The sequence below is a fragment of the Notolepis coatsorum genome (genome assembly GCF_963971535.1).
Source record: "Notolepis coatsorum genome assembly, chromosome: 4".
In the NCBI taxonomy this organism is placed as follows: Eukaryota; Metazoa; Chordata; class Actinopteri; order Aulopiformes; family Paralepididae; genus Notolepis; species Notolepis coatsorum.
The window spans coordinates 165,606,477-165,629,148 of record NC_140168.1 but is presented as its reverse complement, the minus strand read 5'-3'; the positions used below and the strand labels follow the sequence as shown (position 1 = coordinate 165,629,148).

At 46.8% G+C, this 22,672-nt stretch overlaps 1 protein-coding gene across 1 annotated transcript in view; it reads right to left on the bottom strand.

Moving 5' to 3' along the window:
• amph (amphiphysin) overlaps positions 1-22,672 on the bottom strand; it is a gene marked incomplete at both ends in the record, with an annotated part of 236,164 nt that overhangs the window by 99,734 nt on the left and 113,758 nt on the right. The window lies entirely within an intron of this gene.

Here is a 22,672-nt window from a genome sequence, read left to right as displayed (position 1 = left end):
GCACAATGAATAGAAGCGGACATGGCCGGTTAGCCTTCGGGAGAGGTGTTAGTTGGACAATGCCTAGGCTAACCGGCACTACTACTATTACCATGTACCTGTATCTCCCCTCCCCCCTCCCCCATGCTGCTATGATGCCTGAATTTCCCCAAGGGGATCAATAAAGGAATATCTTATCGTATCTTATATCATCTGGTCCAGACCGTTTGGATTATGCATCAGAATTAACAAGATCATTCCGTAGCACTCTGGAGCATTGGCTATAAAAAGCATCATCATATATCACACAATTTGCTGCGATGAATAGCTGTTAGCCTGTCAAAAAGCTTGTCGATCCTTCATCTTGATGTGTGACTAAAGGCTGCATTAGTTTGTCTCAGAGGGCAATATTATGAGTCGTCACTCACAGGACACAGGAAGATGTCTGTTCATGAGTCATGACTGGTTCAATTACCCATACAGTACATCAGCATACAGTCAACTGTATTTAAAAGGATTGTGTCTTCCCCCACTCTTAATCATGAGTGCACAGGTGGCAGAATGGCGGTGTGAGTGGCGCGCAGGGTTTGTGTTTTCCTTCGGTCGTGACATGCTTTATCGGGGGGGTGGGGGGGGGGGGGGGGGGGGGGGGGGGGCGTGTCTTGGATGGGGATGTGGGTGAATTGGGGGACGGGCTGTTCCAGGGGGGGGGGTTCACATGCCTTCGAGCAACACTGTACTTATTGTACTTATTTTATGCCTATTCTTATGTCTGCACCTTCTACATTGCACTACCTGTATTGTCTTTTATACCTATTCTTATGTCTGCACTTTATGTACTGCTTTTATTCTGTCAACTGTATGCAAATTGTATGCCTATGTTCATTTTGTGCTACTTGCTGTGGGGAACTTTAGGCTGCAATCCATGTATGAAAGGTGCTATATAAATAAAAGTATTATTATTATTATTATTATTATTATTATTATTATTATTATTATTATTATTATTATTATTATTATTATTATTATTATTATTATTATTATTATTATTATTATTATTATTATTATTATTATTATTATTATTATTATTATTATTATTATTATTATCATCACATGGAATAGCCCCCATGGGCTGTACAAGTCAAGTAGAAACATAACAAAAGATCAAAAACTAAAACCACCATAAAATCTAAATATGCAACACTCCCAGACTTTCCCCAATGAATGATAAGGAACGACTCACTAAAAACCTAGCAACAGGGAAAAAAATAAAAAAGCACCACAGGCGGCGTGGAGGAGAGAAACCTCAGATGGGCCGTTCAAAGGGGATCCCCCAACAGGATATCGGGGATAATATACTGTAGTGTTGCAATGAATAATGGGTAATAGAACAGGCGAATAATTGTAATGTAATGTAATGAAACACATATTACAATTTTTTTTTATATAAATAGAGCTAAGAACCACAACAACAACAAAAATATATATATATTATATATTATATATAACATATTATATAGAAAGTGGTCAAGATGAGGGGTAGGTTACTGAGGCTGAATTGACAGTCCCAATCAATAGCCTAGGAATAAGCTATTGCACTCAACACTTTGATGAACATTGTTACTCTGATAGAATTGTGCCCTTCCTGATGACTTGTCGTACAGAACTTGTAAGTCGCTTTGGATAAAACCGTCAGCTAAATGACTAAATGTAAATGTAAGAAGCTATAAATAAATGTATCTGTGCACCCGAAACGCCCCTCTCTTCAGCCCTAGCCATATTTTCTGAAAAAGTAAATGGATGATTGCTTCACTTCTACAATGTCCATTTGCATGTTCTTGGTATCTAGGGACATCTATGGACCTCAGTGAATGTATTCCCAGTGTCAGAAATATGGTGTCTATTACTATGCTTGCTTAAATTGTGATAAAACAAAGGAGAATATGAATTATGATTTTTCTTTTATTTTCTCATCTTTGACGGTGAATAACACCATGCTAAAATTGACCAGACATGAGAAATTGCCACTGAGCTCATTCAGCACCTTCTTGAGATCAAGTGTACAAAAATTCTAAGCAACATTTTATGAATAAAGGGCAGATGATTAACAGGAGGTTTTGTAGATACAGTACTGAACTGTATCTGATGATTATAGAATATAGAATATCAGGCCTATAAATTACCTTATTATGGCCAAGTCACACATCTATGTATCGGGCCAAATCTAGTAATAGTAGGCCTACTACCGGACCTGGTGCCAGAGGAAAGTGACTGGCAGGGCATTTGGTTTATATGGGCGGGCTGGATTTTTAATGCAACAATTCCAAACAGAGGCCTAAGTCAGTTATTAGTGCAAAACAAAGTCACTGAAACAGTGACATCATGATAGTTGCACCAGTCTATGGAAAGTACTACACATCAAACAGCAACACCCCTATTCCTCGTACCTGGTTCAACTAAGTCGATCAAAAGTCCCATTATCCAGATTCAATTAACCCAATGTTTGAATCCGTGCTTTCCCTGTTCCTCGAACGCTGATTCAGTCTTGTTAATTCGAACCAGACTTGATACTCAGGATAATTGCGCGCGGCCACCTCACCTGAAAAGACAGCAGATGTCGATCGCAGAAATCCTGATTTTGTAACGGAATTGATTGATTGATTGATTTAAAACTTTATTAACAGATTGCAGAATGGGTACAATACAGTACGGCTCAATAGCCTCGCCGACAAGTTAAATGCATAATCTATAGCAGGGCTGTACAGTGCGACATATATATCGCACGTGCTACAGCAACAGCGGTCTGTGCGATGAATGGATTTACTTCAGTAGCACTGGTGCGATAGGCATTCGGTTCATATTGATACTCTTATTTTGACAATCCTGTCACAGGTCTCATTTCCGCCTAAGCGCAGCTCCGCCTAAGCGCAGCTCCAGTCATAATATCTGGGCTCCGGCAGCTAGCAACAGTCAGGTTCATATGATACTCTTATTTTGAAAAAACCCATAGCAACTCCGCGATGTCATATCCGCCCCAGACCATGCTTCTGCCTTCTGCTCTCAGCCGTGCGGGGCTGCACAGCAGTGCGGCTATTTTGCGATCCGAAATAAGTCTGTGGTGTTTTTTTTCTCTCACAACGGGTCAAATGCATCTAACACGCTTTGCATCGTCGCCATTCCTTTATGCCCACATCGCCCGAAATGAACGTTACATTAGCATGAGCTAACAAGCTAATCCTGATCAGAGGCAGAACCATAGAGAACAGGGGACTGGGGAAAGGGTGCGTGTGTGTGTCGAGAGGAGTGGAAGTTTGAAGACAGACTAGGCTACAATATGATGCGGGGGTGGTGAGTTGAAACAGTGTGAATGAATGAAAACTTTATTTAACAGATTGCAGAATGGGTACAATACAGTACGGCTCAATACACACAATTGTTAAGGGGATGCAGACCAGAGAAAGACTTTCGTCTTGTTTATATCAGGGTCCCCCATTGTGTGTGTGTGTGTGTGTCCCAACCGACCCCACTTCTATGTTTCAATAAATTATTTGCATTTAAAACTATTAACGCTGACTCATTCTTTCAGTCCACTCAAAATTATGCTAATATTCCTTATGTTGTTTATGATATTAATTGAAAATAGCATATGAGAGTATTATAGTAATAATAACACATGGCGATATACTAAAAAGCAATTTATAATTTTTGGCTGGTAAAAAATCTGCCTTTTTTAAATCTACCAGCCAAATGGCTGGTAAGTCAAAAAGTTAAGTTTGTTCCCTGACTGCAACTAAATAACACAAATACAATAGGCACAATAGACTGTTACAAATATAACACGTTTTATACTTGTGCTACAAGATTTTGGCCAGTGCTACAAAACTATCAAGTCAAGTCAAGTCAAGAGTTTTAATTGTCACGGCATACAGGTATACAATGAAATGCGGGTGGTCTTGCCCGCAACGATGTGCAATACAGTGGTACACATATAATAGAATCAAAAAATGAAAAAACAACATTGTGCAGTAAACAGGTAACAGGTAACATGGAATGACATCTCGGTATCTGTACATAGTTATTTACAGAGCATCTGGGACATGCTAGTTAGCTTTGGTAGTGCAATACACTGTTCCTGTTATTCTAATTTAAAGTGTCCTTTCCTTTGGCCATAAGTGTGCGTGTGTGCGACATGAGTGTGTGCCCGCTCATGTTAAAGTGTTAAGTGGCTGCTCGTGTGTGAGCGTGCACAGCGTGCGTGTCGTGTGTGTGTTCATGTGTGCTTGTGTGTGGATAGTTCAATGTTCTGAGCACTCAATGTTCATTGTTCATGGCTCTGATGGCCTGGGGGAAGAAGCTGAGCCTAAGCCGCTCTGTCCTAGTAGCTGGGGTTCGCAGGCGTCTGCCTGACCTCAGCAGCTGAAACAGGCTGTTATTGGGGTGGTGAGGGTCTTTCATTATCCTGCAGGCTCTGGATTTGCACCTCTTGTTGTATAGAACCTGCAGGGGGGGTAGTGCAATACCTGTGGTACACTCGGCTGAGCGCACCACTCTCTGTAGGGCCTTCTTGTCCTGTGCCGTGCTGTTTCCATACCAGGCAGTGATGTTTCCGGTCAAGATGCTCTCTACAGCTCCTGAGTAGAAGGACTGGAGTATCTTCCCCGATACTCTGAACTTCCTTAACTGTCTCAGGTGGTAGAGGCGCTGTTTCGCCTTCTTTACTACTGTGTCTATGTGTGTTGACCATGTCAGGTCCTCTGAGATGTGGACCCCCAGGTACTTAAAGCTGCTCACCCTGTCCACGGTAGCCCCGTTAATCATCAGTGGTGTGTGCGTCTCCTGCTGTCCTCTCCTATAATCCACGATCAGCTCCTTGGTTTTACCAATGTTCAGGAGCAGGCTGTTGTCCTGGCACCAGCGTTCCAGTACCTCAACCTCCTCCCGGTAGGCCTTCTCGTCGTTGTCCGAGATCAGCCCCACCACCACCGTGTCGTCTGTGAACTTCACTATGGAGTTGGAGCTGAACTTGGCCACACAATCGTGTGTGTAGAGTGAGTACAGCAGGGGGCTCAGAACACAGCCCTGGGGGGACCCGATGCTCAGGGTGATGGTGTTGGAGGTCTGACCCCCCACCCTGACCGCCTGGGGTCTTTCGCTCAGAAAGTCCAGTACCCAGGCGCTCAGGGCGGAGCTCAGACCTAGCTCGATCAGCTTGTCCACCAGTCTGGTGGGGACTATGGTGTTGAACGCTGAGCTGTAGTCAATGAACAACAGTCTCACATAGCCCCCCTTCTGACGGTCAAGGTGCGAGAGGGTGCTGTGCAGTACCTGGGAGACCGCGTCGTCGGTGGACCTGTTTGTCCTGTATGCAAATTGCATAGGGTCCATATCACTGGGGAGGGAGGCACAAATGTGGTCCTTGACCAGCCTCTCGAAACATTTCATGACCACAGAGGTGAGTGCCACCGGTCTGTAGTCATTTGGACATGTTGGGGAGGGTTTCATCGGTACAGGGATGATGGTAGACATCTTGAAGCAGGCAGGGACCACTGACTCCGCCAGGGATTGATTAAATATGGCGGTGAACACTGGGGCCAGCTGGTTGGCACAGGACTTGAGTATGCGTCCTGTTATGCCATCTGGGCCAGCAGCCTTCCTGGTGTTCACCTGCATAAATGCTCTTCTCACACTGTGTTCCGACAACGAGAGAGCGTCCCCGCCCCCCCGCGGTTGCCCCCCCCCCCTCCACAACAGCCGGCGCGCCGGTGACGTCACTAGCCGGAGAGCCAGCAGCGCCACTGTCTACACCAAACCGAGCGTAGAAGATGTTGAGCTTGTCCGCGAGGGAGGCGTCGTCGCTCCCCATTGAGGGGGCGCTGACTTTATAGTCAGTTATTGTCTTCAGTCCCTGCCATAATCCTCTTGTGTCGTTTTGTGCCATTTGTGTCTCCAGTTTGTCAGCATATGTCCTCTTAGCAAGTTTAACAGCCTTGCGTAGAGTATAGACTGAAGCCTTATACTCCTCCATGTTTCCTGACTCTCTACCCAGGTTGTAGGCGGTGGTACGAGAGTTCAGAGCTGCTCTAATAGTGCTGTCCACCCACGGTTTCTAGTTTGGGAAAACCCGCACCGTTTTTCTGGGGACAATACCATCGGCTATTGTTGTAATGTAGCTCACCACTGTGTCTGCAAGCTCGCTGACGTCAACCTCTGTAGCACCAGTGCTATGTGCAAAAAAAGTTTACGTACAGCCCTGTATAGGCAAATTTTAAGTCATTACCCCAATCAATCAGATTATATTTCTTTAAATGTGCCTGCTGGCAGTAGGCTTAATGGAATGAATAATCGATTGAGATCTATTGCTAGCGAAAATAATTAGTTCAACTCTTTCAGAATAAGTAGATACAAACAAGCCCAAAGAGTATCTAATTGATACGAATTAATAGATACTTATGAGGATATCTGTACTGTATGCGCTCGGTTAATACATGGTTCCCAAAATTTTCACAACTTTGTTTGTACGAGGAAGTCAGAGGTAAGCGACAGCTGTGATTGGAGGATCAAGAAAAGGGGCAGGGTTTGAGATAGGTCTATTCAATCCCCTTAGCAGTTCTCACTCACTCATGGTTCACCAGAGGGACGTAATAATAATAATAATAATAATAATAATAATAATAATAATGCAGGATCGCCGATGCAATACTCCTCTGCGCTTAACCCATCCCCAAGGGCAGCCGGGAGCAGACGAGGGCTGTGGCATGAGCCACGCCCGGGGACCAATCCAAGTGCTCCTGTCCGTCTTCGTCACGGACGCAACAGCGCCAGTGATCTGTTGTTTTGCATGTTTTTCCATTGGGGTTTCTCTTATCGGGGGGGGGGGGGGGGGGGGGAACCCGTGCGAGCACGGGGAGAACATGCAAACTCCACACAGAAAGGCCCGGGAGATACCCCACCTGGAAACCTGGTCCCCAAGCAGGAATCGAACCCAGGACCTTCTTGCTGTGAGGCAACAGTGTTAACCACTACACCACCGTGCCGCTTAGGTCTTTCTGTGCTGGACTGTGGCTGCCCACTGCTCCTTAAAGGAACACGCCAACAGTGCCGGTTAGCCTAGGCATTGTCCAACTTACACCTCTCCCGAAGGCTAACCGGTCATGTCCGCTTCCATTCATTGTGCTAAGCTAGGCTAACGTGCAGCCAGATAGCTTTCTACTGAACACAGAGAGGAAACTGGTATCTATCTTCTTGACTCTCTCTCTGGAGAAGAAGGTAAGCTCATTTCCTGTCGGTGTGTTCCTTTAAGGAGCAGGATGGGTTAGATGCATAGGATACATTATATATATATATATATATGCATCCTTTATTTCCTTCCCTGCCTGCTGCAGCCAAGAGTAAAACACATATATATATTTAAATATATATTTACTTATTTTTTTCTTTTTTACAAACTGGGCAATACATTAGAACAGCAGTGTTTGAATCCTGGCTCCAAAAAGCACAGCTACTTAATTAATTAAATGTATTGCTTGTCACATGGCGATCATTCTGAACAGCTTGTTGTCAATCTGAAGACTTCAAACCCAGGCCAAATGGCAAGGAGCACCTACTGTATGTAAGTGCCAAATCCATGGCTGGTACAGGCAGGAAAAAAGATGATAGTAGAAATAATAATTATAATAATATAAAATAATAATTAATAATACGAATACTAATCATATAAAATAATAATAATAACATAGTATAATAATAAAATATGATATAAAATAATAATAATAATAATATTATATTTATAACATAATAATAATAATAATAATAATAATAATAATAATAATAATAATAATAATAATAATAATAATAATAATAATAATAATAATAATAATAATAATAATAATATAATAATATAATAATAATAATAATAATAATAATAATAATAATAATAATAATAATAATAATAATAATAATAATAATAATAATAATAATAATAATAATAATAATAATAATAACAAAGTATAATAATGTAATATGATATACAATAATAATAATAATAATAATAATATAAAATAATAATAATAATCATATAAAATAGTAATACGAATATAAAATAATAATAATACTACTAATAATCATATTAAATAATAATAATAATAATAATAATAATAATAATAATAATAATAATAATAATAATAATAATAATAATAATAATAATAATAATAATAATAATAATAAAATAATAATAAAATAATAATAATAATAATAATAATAATAATAATAATAATAATAATAATAATAATAATAATAATAATAATAATAATAATAATAATAATAATAATAATAATAATAATAATAATAATAATAATAATAATATCTCTGGTTCTTGCGCTGTGCTTCCCAAACAGCCAGGACACAGTGAATGTGTTTAAACACACATTCATATTCTGATATTATTCAGGATACTTATATCAGCCCGCCTGTGAGTTGGTGCATGCAAATGGAATATCCTGCTTACCAGGGCCGGATTAACGACCGGGCCGTTAAAATTTTTACTTTTTTTCTTCTTTTTTTTACTTTTTCTTTTATTAACTTTTTTTTGAGATCGATGTCATACTGTGGCACTGAAATGAAAAAATATTTCATCAACTAAAATATTTAGTCAACAAAAATATTTCATCAACTAAAATATACAATACGTCACACCGCGTGCCTCTCCCTGCCGTCTGCAAGTGGCTAATCTTGAGTTTCCGACCCCCCAGTAAGCTAACCATAGATAAATCCAAGAAAAGGAAAGTCTGAGGAAAATAGAGGGTTTAATTCAGCGTGGACAGATTAATTTGCTTTCACGACTAACAATGCAGGCTGCCTGATATGTGGTGCGAAATTTGCGAACAACGAAACATTTACTTTTTATTTTATATATTTTCCATAAATAAGGGAAGGACTCAAATATACCTGAATAGTTCAGGGTTTTATTTCAAAGTCGGTCTACAGACACTAGTGTTTTGTCTCCTCTTCTGTGTTTTATTTAAAAATAGGTCTACACAGCCAGTATTTTTTCTCTTCTTCATAAGAGTTTGAGGTTTTCCTTTGTTATAACAGGTAAAAACAGCAATAAAAAGTCAAAACTTTTCTTTTTGTTGCTTTATAATTCCGTAATAAGTATAAAGTATAATAAATCGCAAATTACTTTGGGTATGCAATTGTCAGGCGTTTTATGCTAAATGTGAGGTATGCTTGGGGATATATAAAACGTTATACACAGTATTATCTTTATTTTAAGGGTAAATAGGTTGTGCGGCTCCCTGAGCCTTTTATTTTGTGGGAGGGGGGAAAAGTGGCTCTTTTGATAGTAAAGGTTGCTGACCCCTGGACTAGACGTATAGGGAGGGCTCCCTCTGTCCTGTGCAGGGCGGCAATACGCCTAGACGCGTAGTCCGCCGGAAATATACAAGAAGAAGAAGAAGAAGACTAGACGTAGAGTCTGCTGTCACGCCCGCATCTCCACATCCCAGCCCCCGACACGAATGAGGCAGATTGGGATCATGACAGACAGCAGAGACCCGCCGGTGCTGATAGCGGATATCCTCGAGCTCCCCCTAGTGACTAGGGGCCTCCGCTACACACTAGTAAAAAAAATAAAAGAAATACGAAAAAAATATATATATAATCAGATCCAGCGTTTACTTTCACAGCATCTATAGTGACTACTAGTATCATCTCATCTCTATCTATTTTTATTAAACATTTTTGTATTGCAAATAAAAATATGATTGATTGTTTGATAATGAGGGGGTGAGAGACGTTGAGTCGACGTGACACTGACGTCCAGGTCCAGGGGTCACTGTCAGGTCAGGTCAGGTGACCACTGACCGCGAGAATTGCACTTGCAAGTTGATCAAGTTTCAAGTTTAAAGTTTCAAGTTCAAGTTTCAAGTAGGCTAAGACTCGAGTAGTACTGTATCATATGAGACTCATGGATAAAAAAGTTTAACGGTGGGAAAGCGGAGCTGCTAAGTTAAAATCTAAACAGGAAAGGGACAGAAAGAGCCCGTTACTTCGGCAAAGCATACCGACTATCTCAACTTTTTTCACCCCGTCAGGTAAGGCTAGCCTGGCTAAACGTTAAAGAGGCTGAGCCAGGCGCCGCGGGCAGAGAGGACGAGAATGTTAACGTTATTGATGCTAGCGACAGAGAAGAGGCAGCGGCAGCCTCTAGTTCAGCCGGCCCACCAGTGGCTGCCACCTGTTCGTCTACGCCCGCCGCATCTCCACAGCCCAGCCCCAACACAAACACGAATGAGGCAGACCGCGATGATGACAGCCCGCCGCCGGCGGTGCTTGAACATGAAAACCAGGATTGGTTGAACAATGTTACGGATCCAGCTTTATGGGAAGACACGAGCAGCGATAGGATCAAATCTGTGCTTATTGAGAGAGGTGCGTGCAGCATATCTTGTTATAATAATATCTAGGGATGTCCGATATTATCGGCCTACCGATATTATCTGCCGATATCGGCATTAAAATGTGATATAGGAAAATATCGGTATCGGTTTAAAAAATTTAAATTAAATTTTTTTTTTTTTATATTTTTACATTTCTAGAACCTTTATTTACCCAGGCAAGCAAGTAAGAACAAATTCTGATTTTATTTATTGTCAAAAGTATGCATAATGTTGTGTTAATTCCACAACAAGAGATATGTAATGTTAATTACCTGAAATTATTCCGTTTTTTGGGGGGGAAACCCTGCATATATCGGTATCGGTTGATATCGGTATCGGAAATTAAAAAAGCCAATATCGAGCATCCCTAATAATATCATATATTTGCATATCGTATATGTCACAAATGTAACAGTACTATATACCTGTATGTCATGTATGTCCCTATGCCATAAATGTCATGATGATGTCATTATGTTGTGTGTCAGTCATACATTTAAATCCTCCCTAAAAACATGGCTCAGCAGCAACTCAAATTGGTCTTAATATGGTTGTTATCTCTTTTATCATAACTTGCTTTTATTTCTCTTTATCATGAGTTGCTTTTAAGGGTTTGCGGATTTTCTTTTAACATTAGTTGACTGTATGAGTTGTCAGGTTAGGTGTTATTGTAAAAAAATGTAGGATGTGTCCTGTCTAGTGTACATGTCCATTTGTGTTTTTGTGCCCTTTATGTTCCATGTATGGACCACAATGGAAACGCTAGGTTATGACTATAACCAAGTTCTGTTAGTTAGAGGTGACGCTTGGCATCACACTGCACTATCTCGCGTACGTGCACGCGTACTGAATAAATTCCACAAATGTACCTCTAATACCAGTATTAGTCTGACCACACCCCTCATCAGCTTACCTTCATAAGCAGGTGTGTGGTCACCTGCTCTCCTCCTTCCCAAGCTTTCACCACAAGGTGAGGTCAAGGGCTGCAGCGGCCGTCTGATGCCAAGCGTCACCTCTAACTAACAGAACTTGGTTATAGTCATAACCTAGCGTTCTGTGCCGTTAGAGGCTCTGCTTGGCATCACACTGCACAATGGGAGGCCAAGCGGAGCCGCTGGCTGACAAATACACCCCGCTGACAGCCCCCCAAAACCATCAGAACAGGGAGGGCCGAGCCCCCCCGACCCCCCCTAATGGAGGGTATCCCCCCTATTAGGGGCTTCACGGGAAGGCGACGGACCCGACCGTGCGAAGAGGCACTCAAGCAACTCAACGCACAGGGTGAGCAGACCGTGGCTTGACCCCACAACTACACACACGCACAACCCGCATGCCACCCGGGAACGAACGGAGGAACAACCTCGTTACCGCCCCCAGAATCACGGGGTCAAGGGCAAACCCAACCCCGTGGCAAGGCCGTAGCAGCGGAGCGCGAAGGAAGACCCAGACCCACCAAAAGGACTGGACTCCCTGGAATGGGGGCCCGGAGAAGTCCATGATGCCAGCATCAAGACCCCACCAGGTGGGCACGTAGTGCCCCGCCCCCCACATCGCCAGCGTATTCGGACAAAGGCCCCCCAGTTACTGCACCTGGTAATCCCAGGCGGTATCCCAACCAAGTACTAACCAGGCCAGAACCTGCTTAGCTACCGAGATCGGACGAGATCGGGCGTGTTCAGGTCGGTATGGCCGTAAGCCGAGCGGGCCCCGTCCCCCCAATAGTACACCGCCTGGCACACTGACCCTGCAGAACAGGCAGTCAGCATGGCCGTAAGCACACAAAAAAGGTTAACCAACGGAAGCAGGCAGCGCACCGGGGAAAAACCAGGCAACAGGCTGTTAACCCTAGCCTGGAGACTGCGGACGAGACAGGCGCCAGAGGGGACAGCTGAACACAGCTGCCCCGGCGGAAGGGGCGTATGCTGGCGTTGTTGCATGACCAAGCCTCCATTTAAAAACCCCCACCCAGAGGGGTCGAGGCAGAGAAGGCTGACACGATTGGCAGACGTCATGAACGTGCAGGGGCACCCTCAACCGGTGAACCCGGGAGTTGACACTGCTCCAACACACCAGGGAATCAACCACCTCGGTGTTACCCAATGCGGTGGTTGTTCCTATAACCCCTCAAGAAAAAACTCCAAAACACACCTGCGGGTATACACCGGCTATACCGCAGTACAAGTGTTTCAGTTTTCAAAAAAGGGTTAACCCAGGCCTACGGGTCGCAAACATCACTTCGGACCGGGCCTGGCGGTACGGGAAGCACAGGGTCACCAGAGGAGGTCAAAAAACCACCCCCACAGGCCCCTCTTCGCCATGCGTGAGAGAGGAGCGAAAAATAATAGAGAACCAGCCCCTAAGCACACCGTACTTGGTATTCCCAGGCGGTCTCCCAACCAAGTACTAACCAGGACCAACCTGTGTAGCGGCCGAGATCCGACGAGATCGAGCGTGTACAGAATGGCATGGCTGTAAGCCATTACGACAGTGCTGAGTAAAAACATACCCAACCAGGGTCTCCATAGCGCTTAACCCTGTGACACCCAGACCGACCTGGCATTTTTCCCCCTGAAAAAAGCCCAAGTCCCTCAGGGTACCAGAACAGCAGATCTGCAACCCCGGCGGACAACGGGTTCAACTGACCTGGACCAGCGTGACCAGAACCAGTCCCGTGCCCTAACCACGCCGACATGCCTACTCCAGGAGAAGGGCAGATATGCGTGTCGATCTTAACATGAAAAGAAGGCGCCACCCAGACGTTCGGGCGAACCGCGCCTGGTGGCCCACCCCAAGGGCGTGAGACCCCTCCACATATGTTCAGATCCATTCCGTCATCATCCCCCAGACATGAACGAGAATCCGTCGACAACCCACCCAGGTCATGGGATGTGGTCGTCGGAAGAGGAAAAACCCCCATCTCAGTTGCTTTATAAAAACGCTGTTTAATATGTGAACACACTGTTCATTGTCATCACAGTCTGAGAAAGAACATTCTTTTACTCACTTGTCACCAAGCATAGCTTCATAGGTTAGTTACCTTAGTTGTGAGTACACGGTACATATAAACACCATGATGTTTCTCACACAACAACCAGATCATTACATCCCGATTTGCACGGAGAAGCTAACTGCCAGTGACAAAAACAGCTCACACATAACCCGCAACGTATCCTAAATGCATTGTAGCAACACACGTTTTGGGAAAAACACCGTTATTCACAATACATTTAGCAAAGTAAAACCAGAAGACGTGTTATGAGGTCTGGTCAACCCCGTTCCTACCCGGAACGCAGATCAGCGAAGTGCAGTCACAGACACCGTAGGAACACAGCCGCTCCTGTGTTGTCCGAACTGGGCAGCGTCACCGCCCCAACCCGCACTACAGTCCCCTGTTGATGCAACCTTGCCGTCCTGGCTCAGGGCAGGGTCGACGAAACATCCCCTGTCAAGGATGACGTCGTGGTCAAGAGTGTAAAACATGTTAAAATCAAAGCACGTTCAACAGAATAGCATCAAGCTAACGGCCGCTCCAACCGTTCGGGTGCTACTGCTTCTGCTCGCGAGACGCCGAGCTAACGACGCACGCGATCAGAAGCGAGCTCACGGCGGCGCGCGAGAAGCTAAGCTACCCCGCGCCAGGCCATGGCCTATAGCAGCAAGCTAACGTTACCTAGCGACCACGACATGCTAGCCCCGCAGCTAACAGCTGACTGGCTAATAGTAGGCCCAACCTAAGCAGGCCATGCAGCGATCCAGCAGGCTAACGCAGCAGTTAACAGCTGACTGGCTAACCGCAAGCTATGAACATGTAAACAATGACATAACACTCACCCAGACAGGCCGCCGTTCTGAACCTCTCCTCACTTTTTAAGAGAAAAGAGAAAACAAGATGTCAACACCGCTTCACAACAGTGATTTTACCACACCCGACGGAATCAGCACAATACCAACTGGCCTGTGTAGCTGACTTTGAACATGAATCTGCCGCTACCGCACATTCATGCACATATCCCCTCGTGAAGGAATACTCTCATTTGGATATGAAAGATGGGGCCTTAACACGGTTACAGAGAGAATCCACTCGTCCAAAACACACAGGGATCACCAGTGTCAATGGTCGCGGCCCACTAGTTAAAACTATAATGGTCTTCAGACCAAGGTCTCCTGTCGCCTAGGTGGCTGAACAAAGGACCCTAGCCTGGGGCCGGTTTCCATAAACATTGTCAAGTAGCCCCCATAGCACTAACAGACAAGTGGAGCCTGCCAGCAAACACTACTCACCCAACCTGGAACGCACCGCTTCTCACAACAGCGGCATGTCCGACAGTTCAGCTGTGGCCTGACAGGTTTCACCCCAACAAACACAGCAAGGAACTGCAGTTGAGAAGCATGCAGCGGCGTGCTCCCAATACGAAAAACCGGTGGAGGGTTTTTAGAATGATCATCATCTTCTAGACACTCCAGTACGAAGACAATATCGCCGTATTTTCTCGAAAAATAGTGAGAGAGAAAATAAAGATATGATGTCAACGTATCCTTGTTTCCCAAAGCTGTTCCTAATCCAATTTCTTCCATCATGGTGTCAAGTGTGGGGATCTACCGAGGCACTTATTCCTTGTGGTGAAAGCGAGAAGGAGGAGAGCAGGTGACCACACACCTGCTTATGAAGGTAAGCTGATGAGGGGTGTGGTCAGACTAATACTGGTATTAGAGGTACATTTGTGGAATTTATTCAGTACGCGTGCACGTACGCGAGATAGTGCAGTGTGATGCCAAGCAGAGCCTCTAACGGCACAGAACAAGCCTTGGCTTTGTGTTTTATCCATTTTTGACCAGCGTGTTGACACTGTTATTGTTTGTCTTTCAAATGTTTGTCCTACGATTGTGTCGAAATAAAGTATTCAATCAATTCAATCAATCAACTATGAATTGAAAATGGGGGACCCTGATGTAAACAAGACAATTGCACTGTTGCAGAACTGTTCTTTCTTTGTTTCTTTGTTGTTGAAATATTAAAGTTATCAAAAATAACAATTTTCTGGTTGTGTTTTCCTGCATTTAACCTTTTCAAACAAAGCCATCATGAAACTGACAGAATAGCTGAACAATAAAGTATAATATATTGTGTGGTACCCTGTCAATAACTTTGGCAGACAGGGAATATAATACATTTTCCTCAACTATACTTTCTCTCTCACGATGGATAGCTGTTTGTTGACGTGTTAAAAACGCATCAGTAGCAGGATTACTGTCATTTTGATTACTGTAGTTTGCCTGGTATGTAGCCTTGGTTAGTGGCTGCCCCACCAATGTTTTACATATAAAAATGCCACTGTGCGTGCGTGCACGTGTATGTGTGTGTGGGGGCCTCCACAAGAGTCTGGCCCAGAGGCCTCTGAATTCTTAATCTGGCCTTGCTGCTTACAATAACGATAAACTCATATCTCGACTATGAGAAATCTGAATATGATCGCTGTGATATGTTAATGTAACACTGTATCTCGACCTTAACTATTAAATATTAGTTCATTATTGAAATCAACAAGTTAGTTAATTACTACTAATAATGAGCATTTAAAACACTGTATCCTGTGAGGTTTCGCCTGTTCCCTGGACCTTTAATTCCCTGTCTCCTCACCTCACCAGCCCCCACCTTTGGACTTTCCCTGTCTACTCTCCTCAACAGCCCCCACCCTTGCAATGTTTTACTCTCCTCTGCTCTTCACCAGCCCCCACCCTTGGACTACCTTTCACAGCTGTCATAAGTTATGATTAGCGCCCCAGAGGGCTTTAAATACCTGGACCTCCCCTCCAGTCCTTGTCGGGTCGTTCTGTATGCTGGTTCGGTGTTCTGGACTCTGTATCTTTATCTGTGTTCAGTGTTCATGGAGTCCTGGACGTTACCATCAACTGCCGCGTCTCCGGCGTGAGACGACGTGCCAGCCATCACCACCTGTCGCCGTTTGCCTGGAGTGGGACACCGGCTGCGCTCTCTAATCCTCTACGGGAGGTTTTCCAGTGTTCCCACTCCAGACGTCAAGCCGGCGCGCATCGCTTCCTATTCCACGGGAGGATGCGTCTCTTCGCCCCGGTCCCCTGGGACCCCGGTGTTCTGCGCTGCCAGTCTGCAGCATCCGAGGGGGGATCTCCGTGCCAGGCCTGGAGTGGTGTTCCCACTCCAGACGTCAAGCCGGCGCGCTCCCACTCCAGACCAGACGTCAAGCCGGCGCGCTCCCACTCCAGACGTCAAGCCGGCGCGCATCGCTTCCTATTCCACGGGAGGATGCGTCTCTTCGCCCCGGTCCTCTGGGACCCCGGTGTTCTGCGCTGCCCGTCTGCAGCTTCCGAGGAGGATCTCCGTGCCAGGCCTCCGCCGTCGGAACCCTGCCATCCCTGTAAGCAGCTCTGGCCCTCGCCCTGTCCAAGGCCTTAACCCTGTTATCTGTCCCTGTCTCCAGCCCGCCTCTCCGGGCCTCTGTCCCTGTCCCCCTCTCCAGTGCCCCCTGGTCCTGGTCCTTGACTTTTTGCCCTGGCCCTGTCCCTTAGCCTTAGCCCCTTAGCCTGCTCGCCTCTTAAAGGCACAGTGCCGCATTTTCCCTATATTCTTTGACTCCAGTGTTTTTGTGTTCTCCCTTAAAGGGACAGTGCCGCCTTTTGTTATGTAATGAATAAATGCCCTGTTTTGGCTTACTCTCATACCTGTCTTGTGTTGTGCGATTGGGGTCGGTTACAAACCATAACAGTACGACCCGACCCGTCGACGACCCCAGCCAGCACAGACAGTGTATGTGAGTTTGCCCTTTTTAGTTTCCCCTGTTAGTTCCCCTGTTTGACTCCCCTGTTAGCTTCCTTGTTAGCCTCGTTAGCTCCCCTGTTAGCTAACCTGTTCTCCCCACTGCTAGGACTGCCCCTTCAGCTAGCAAGGTCAGTCTCCCCACTGCTAGGACTGCCCCTTCAGCTAGCAAGGTCAGTTTCCCCACAGCTAGGACTGTCTTTCCAGCTAGCTTGTTCTCTCATGCTGGTCCAGCCCTGTCTGCTAGCCTAGCTCCGGCAGCTAGCGCAGCATCTATGCTAATGTAGCAGTACAGCTAGCATAGGCCCTGTAGCTAGCAATGCTCTGGCAGCTACCCAGTCCCTCTGCTAGCCCCACTTTAGGTGTAGCTTCCCCTGCTAGCATGGCCCAGTTTTTTTTTTGTTTGTTGCTTTGTCATGTCCCCTGCCCCGCTGTCTGATTTTTTTTCGGTCACCCGGTGGCTCCCGTGGAGGGGGAGGTACTGTGAGGATTCGCCTGTTCCCTGTCTCCTCACCTCACCAGCCCCCACCTTTGGACTTTCCCTGTCTACTCTCCTCAACAGCCCCCACCCTTGCGATGTTTTACTCTCCTCTACTCTTCACCAGCCCCCACCCTTGGACTACCTTTCACAGCTGTCTTAGTTTATGATTAGCGCCCCAGAGGGCTTTAAATACCTGGACCTCCCCTCCAGTCCTTGTCGGGTCGTTCTGTATGCTGGTTCTGTGTTCTGGACTCTGTATCTTTATCTGTGTTCAGTGTTCATGGAGTCCTGGACGTTACCATCACCTGCCGCGTCTCCGGCGTGAGACGACGTGCCAGCCATCACCACCTGTCGCCGTTTGCCTGGAGTGGGACACCGTCTGCGCTCTCTAGTTCTCTACGGGAGGTTTTCCAGTGTTCCCACTCCAGACGTCAAGCCGGCATGCATCGCTTCCTATTTCCACGGGAGGATGAGTCTCTTCGCCCCGGTCCCCTGGGACCCCGGTGTTCTGCGCTGCCCGTCTACAGCTTCCGAGGAGGATCTCCGTGCCAGGCCTGGAGTGGTGTTCCCACTCCAGACGTCAAGCCGGCGCGCTCCCACTCCAGACGTCAAGCCGGCGCGCTCCCACTCCAGATGTCAAGCCGGCGCGCTCCCACTCCAGACGTCAAGCCGGCGCGCATTGCTTCCTAGTTCCACGGGAGGATGCGTCTCTTCGCCCCGGTCCCCTGGGACCCCTGTGTTCTGCGCTGCCCGTCTGCAGCATCCGAGGAAGATCTCCGTGCCAGGCCTCCGCCGTCGGAACCCTGTCATCCCTGTAAGCAGCTCTGGCCCTCGCCCTGTCCAAGGCCTTAACCCTGTTCTCTGTCCCTGTCTCCAGCCCGCCTCTCCGGGCCTCTGTCCCTGTCCCCCTCTCCAGTGCCCCTGGTCCTGGTCCTTGACATTTTGCCCTGGCCCTGTCCCTTAGCCTTAGTCCCTTAGCCTGTTCGCCTCTTAAAGACACAGTGCCGCATTTTCCCTATTTTCTTTGACTCCAGTGTTTTTGTGTTCTCCCTTAAAGGGGCAGTGCCGCTTTTTGTTATGTAATGAATAAATGCCCTGTTTTGGCTTACTCTCATACCTGTCTTGTGTTGTGCGATTGGGGTCGGTTACAAACCATAACAGTATCCACCTTAACTGGCATATTCGTTAATTATTAATATTAATGAGTTAGTTAATTATTAATATTAATGAGTTAGTTAATTATAAATTTGAATGTGTTAGTTAATTATTTATATTAATGAGTTAGTTAATTACTACTAATAATGAGCATTTAAACACTATATCCCTATCCAGACCTTAACGGGCATATTAGTTAATTATTAATATTAATTAGTTCGTTAATTATTAATATTAATGAGTTAGATCATTATTAATATGAATGAGTTTGTTAATTATTAATATTAATGAGTTAGTTAATTATTAATATTAATTAGAATCTAAACACATTCAATGTGGCTTGAACTTTGCACAACGTTCCTCATGTGGTCCTGTTCTCGTTCTGAAACCTTGCCTGCTTGATAGTGTCCTGCTCTGGATGCAGGGGTGTAAAGTACTTGAGCAATTGTACTTCGTCACTGTTTTTGGGGATTTGTACTTTACTCTAGTATTATTAGGTGTTATGGTTTGTAACCGACCTCAAACGCAACGGCACAGACAGGAAGTTCAGAGTTAGCCAAATGCTAGGGCGTATTTATTTACAGAGTCAAAAGATGGAATATGTACAGTAATCAAACAAACGGGGAGACTGCCTCCGGAAGAGTCATCAGCCGCTTTGCAGACTCCTCCTGGCGACAGTGGTGGGAATTTGGCATATGATGTTGTAGCGGCTCTGCAGATACTCCCAACTCTTCCTCGAGGTGGGAAACGGAGAAAGAGGTATCAGTGTTTTCCCCAACACACAATTAGCAGAGTCAGTGCAAACAAAAGATGTCTTCAGTGCTTCTTCTATAACACACAATCCGGCTGAGTCCAGTGCAAACAAAATTATATCTTCAGTGCTTCTTCAATAACACACAATCAGAATTATCCAGAGCAAACAAAATGATCTCTTCAGTGTTTCTTCAATAACACACAATCAGAACTATCCAGAGCAAACAAAATGATATCTTCTGTGTTTCTTCAATAACACACAATCCAAATGATCCAGAGGGGTCTTGTTCCAATCACCCAAGTGCAATGCGTAACGGGTAACAAGGCGCAGCTCCAAACAGTTCTCCACAGAAAGGTCCTGGAGAGAATATAGACCAGGAAACAGCAACGGGAAAAAAGCAGGCAAAGCAGTTGTATTCCAGAACAGTAGTACTCAAAACGACCCGGCCTCGAATGACAGAAGGTCAGAGTATATGAAGCCTCTGGGGCGCTGATTAGAACACACATCAGGTGCGTGATGGTAATTGATACTTGACTTAGAAGTGTGCGTTCGGCAACGGACCAATCATCACAGAATCCTCACAGTACCTTAAAGGAACGGAGCGTGTGGCGGGGAACGGACCAATCATCACAGTACCTTAAGAAGCCTGTGGCGGGGAAAGAACCAATCCTCACAGTACCCCCCCCTCCACGGGAGCCACCCGGCGACCCACTCGGCCCCGGCCTGCCCGGACGGGACCGAAGGAAGCCGGCGATCAGGGGCACTGGAGAGGGGGACAAAGACAGAGGCCCGGAGAGGGGGACCGGAGACGGGGACAGAGGACCGGCGAGGGAGGCCGGAGACGGGGACTGGGGCCCGACAGCGGAGGCCGGGCACGGAGACAGGGGCCCGACAGCGGAGGCCGGGCACGGAGACAGGGGCCCGATGGCGGAGGCCTGGCACGGAGACAGGGGCCCGACGGCGGAGGCCTGGCACGGGGACAGAGGACCGGCGAGGGAGGCCGGAGACGGGGACTGGGACCCAGTGAGGGGGCTGGACGGCACCTGAAGACACTGGGCACGACAGGAGGGGCTCCACCCCCTGATGGTGCCGGAGGACCAGGCGATGTGGGGCTTATGCAGCGCGAGCCAGGGCCGACCCAGGACTACGGGGACAAGAGGGGAACTGGTAATAAAAAACTGGAGTCTCTCAACGTGGTTATCAGCCACGGTGAGGAGGACAGGACAGGTGCGTTGAGTGATGTCAGCCAGGTGGCGATGATCCAGCGCGAAAACCTCCAAGGGCCTCTCGAGGTCCTCAAGTGGAATGTTGGCCCGGGTGGCAAACTCAACATCCAGGAAACTCCCATCAGCACCAGAGTCAATGAGTGCACCCACCGTCGCCCGCTGGTCCGCCCAGGCTAGGGTGACGCTCGTCAGACGGTTAGGTGGTGCACGGGTGTGGGAACAGGAAAAACGGCTCACCAGGATCTCTCGGGGTCCCGGCGAGCCTGGTCCTCTTGGCCGGGTAGGGCAATTGGAGACACGGTGTCCATCCCGGCCGCAGTAGAGGCAAATGCCGGACCTGAGCCTGGACTCCCGTTCGGCCGGGCTAAGGTGGGTGCGTCCCAGCTGCATGGGTTCCTCCTCGGTCACAGCTCGGGAGGGAAAAACCCCACCAGTCACGGAGGGGGCAGGACGGTCAGCACTGTAGAGGCGGCTGCCGGGAAGGGAAGCCCCTGAGCGGAGGTCGATGGCACAGTCGTAAGGCTGGTGAGGCGGAAGGGCCCGAGCCCGGGACTCACTGAAAACCTCCTCGAGGTCGTGGTACTCGGGGGGTACTCGGGGGGTACGCTCTCCGTTGCGGCCAGTCTGAACTCCAGCGCGTAGTCTCTGACACTGCCACTGTCCTGCCGGAAGGTGCCCAACCGAGCTCCTGGGTCCTGGCCACGGGCTGGGTGGTGGAAAACCCTGCGGAGCTCTGCCACAAAGTCTGGGTAGGAAAAACAGAAATCAGCCCCCATTGCCCAGGAGGCAGTAACCCACTGTGCTGCTCGGCCCGTGAGCAGGTTAGTCATGTAGGCTACTCGGGATCCCTCTGACAAAAAACGGCTGGGTTGATGAAGGAAGACCAACTCACACTGCATGATGCATGTGGCACAATCCTCGAAGTTACCCTTGAACAGACGTGGTTCGGAGAGACGGGGCTCCCGAGGTGCGAGGTCTGCCGTGGGTGGTGAGCTGGCTGAGACTCCTGGGACAGGTGGGGTTAAAAGCAGAGTGTTCAATGCAGTACTGAGAGCCTGAAGCTGGTGCAGAGCAACAGCCTGCTGATACCCCTGGGTAGTCTGCTGGGTGGCCAGAGTGTCAATGGCATCCAGAATAAGCTGGACCTAGGCCCGGAGGTCCTGTAAAGCAGCCGCAGCTGCACCCAACTGTTGGGTGTGGTCATTGACCAACTCGATCTGGACCGCCAACGCTGCCCTGACCCTGTCTGTGTCGGCTGAGGTCGTCATGGCCGGGTCGTAATGTTATGGTTTGTAACCGACCTCAAACGCAACGGCACAGACAGGAAGTTCAGAGTTAGCCAAATGCTAGGGCGTATTTATTTACAGAGTCAAAAGATGGAATAGGTACAGTAATCAAACAAACGGGGAGACTGCCTCCGGCAGAGTCATCAGCCGCTCTGCAGACTCCTCCTGGCGACAGTGGTGGGAATTTGGCATATGATGTTGTAGCGGCTCTGCAGATACTCCCAACTCTTCCTCGAGGTGGGAAACGGAGAAAGAGAGAGGTATCAGTGTTTTCCCCAACACACAATTAGCAGAGTCAGTGCAAACAAAAGATGTCTTCAGTGCTTCTTCTATAACACACAATCAGAATTATCCAGAGCAAACAAAATGATCTCTTCAGTGTTTCTTCAATAACACACAATCAGAACTATCCAGAGCAAACAAAATGATATCTTCTGTGTTTCTTCAATAACACACAATCCAAATGATCCAGAGGGGTCTTGTTCCACTCACCCAAGTGCAACGCGTAACGGGTAACAAGGAGCAGCTCCAAACAGTTCTCCACAGAAAGGTCCTGGAGAGA